Source organism: Nestor notabilis, unplaced genomic scaffold (assembly GCF_000696875.1).
Source record: "Nestor notabilis isolate BGI_N333 unplaced genomic scaffold, ASM69687v1 scaffold18068, whole genome shotgun sequence".
NCBI classification, from domain to species: domain Eukaryota; kingdom Metazoa; phylum Chordata; class Aves; order Psittaciformes; family Psittacidae; genus Nestor; species Nestor notabilis.
In genome coordinates this window covers 10,914-12,998 of record NW_009939185.1, presented here as the reverse complement: position 1 = coordinate 12,998, position 2,085 = coordinate 10,914, and the positions used below count along the sequence as shown (strand labels likewise).

At 48.6% G+C, this 2,085-nt stretch overlaps 1 protein-coding gene across 1 annotated transcript in view; it reads right to left on the bottom strand.

The window, feature by feature from the left end:
* The window catches only part of LOC104409763 (cell adhesion molecule-related/down-regulated by oncogenes-like), a 22,647-nt gene that overhangs the window by 10,589 nt on the left and 9,973 nt on the right, over positions 1-2,085 (bottom strand).

Genomic DNA, 2,085 nt, shown 5'->3' with positions numbered 1-2,085 from the left:
GGAACATTCACAGCTCCCTGGGGCAGCCTGTTCCAGTGCCTCACCATACTCATAGTAAAGAACTTCTTCCTTATATCCAACCTAAATCTCCTCTGTTTCAGTCTGAATCCATTCCCCCTTGTCCTATAACTACAGTCCCTGATGAAGACTTGCCCTGTCTTGTGAAATAGATTCTTAGAACCACCTTTTGATGAATAAAAATGGGTTTTTTTTTTTTCCAGTATTTTCAACTGATTTTTTAAATGAGGATCTTTCTCCACAAAAACCAGAAGTCGCTGAACTCAAAAACCAGACATCCAAGTTTCCAGCTTCTGGACATTTAAAATCGACAGTTCTGTGCATCTTAGATATGAAAGGGATGTGTTTAGGAGGGTTTATATTAGCTGGCTACAGTACACAGGGCAAATAACTACAAAATCTGTCACAGAAAATAGATTAAACTTGGGACAAGCAGAAAACTTGACCCTCTCCCAGTCTGCAATCCCACAGGATCCCTGGAGACATGAGGACTGACTGAAGCCACGCATTTTTCATAGGAAGGGTCCATGTGTGTTGCTCACCATGAGGGAGAACTGAAGGTGTGTTTCCTTAGACCCAGGAGGAAGCAGAGCTCGCTGCCTGCCCCTGCAAGCTGCATCCCCAGCCAAGCAATCTTCTGTAATGGGACGGGTTTGTCACCTCTGGTTCCTGGCCAGCCTTTCACTGGGACACCCTCCTGCAGCACCAGCACTTCCAGATAAATCTCCCAGTTTGGACTTCCACGGGCTTGTGACAAACTTCAATAAACCACCCTCTGGTTTATGTATTTTTTAATTTGTAGGGAGTGTAATTACCTGTTCGAGGGCTCTGCATCCCTCTTGGAAAATACCACCTGGAACTGTTTCCACTGTTCCTAAGGAGCTGTCAGACCACCTCCTCTTTGAGGCATTAATAACAAAAATAGAGCCCACTCACCTGGGGCTGTCACCCTGACCCTGACCTGTTCACCACACAATCTGAGATGATGGGAAGATGACACCTTCCACTAGAGCAGGTTGCTCCAAGCCCCTGTGTCCAACCTGCCCTTGAACACTGCCAGGGATGGGGCAGCCACAGCTTCTCTGGGCACCCTGTGCCAGCGCCTCAGCACCCTCACAGGGAACAGCTTCTGCCTCAGAGCTCATCTCAGTCTCTCCTCTGGCAGGTTCAAGCCATTCCCCTTGTCCTGTCCCTCCATCCCTTGTCCCAAGCCCCTCTCCAGGTTTCCTGGAGCCCCTTTAGGCACTGGAGCTGCTCTAAGGGCTCCCCTTTAGGAGCCTTCTCTTCTCCAGGCTGAGTACCCTCAGCCTCACAAGCCCCACTCTGAACCTGGCTTTAGGGCTTTAAGAACTATCAGTAGCTCAGATGATCCTTCCAACCCAAACCATTCCATGATCCTATGGCCCCAGCCACAGGGAAAAAGGGCATCCAGGAGGACCCCAACTCAGTTTGGGGGTTTGAGGAGGATCTGAGCTCTGTGCCAGGCACCCCAAGTGCAGACGGACAAGCCGTGGCTGAAGCTGGAACCGGCCTTTCCCTAAATCCCCCGTTTTCCCAAGGTTCCTCCTGGTTTTCCCGTCGCCCCCACCCCCAAGCATTCCTTTCGGTAATTACTACACCAGGTTTTAGGTTTCCGCTTGAAGCCATTAGTGGAGCTGGAATCAGGACAGGCACTTTAACTGTCCTCTCCGTGCACCATTAGCAAGGAAAAACATTTAAACAACTGACATCAGACTGCATTTACATTCAAAATTCAATATCCAGGACCCTCCAAATTCAGACCATCAGTGCAGGACGGGGCCGATTTTGCCCAAAGCTGCCTAAAGAGGCATCCGAGTCGGGCTGTTTTTGCTTGGGTTTTTCTTTAAATACAAGCTGATTTTGCCTGTAGCAGCATTTATAAGGGGGGGGGAAAAAAGGTTTCTGCAGAGTTTTGAATGTCTCGAAAGACAAGACTTAACAGGAAACAGTGAGGAAAGCCTGAGGCAAGTACTTAGCTCATACAGGCATCACAACACTTTTTCCACAACTCACACAGTCATTTCAAGATAAAATTCCCTGTCAAAA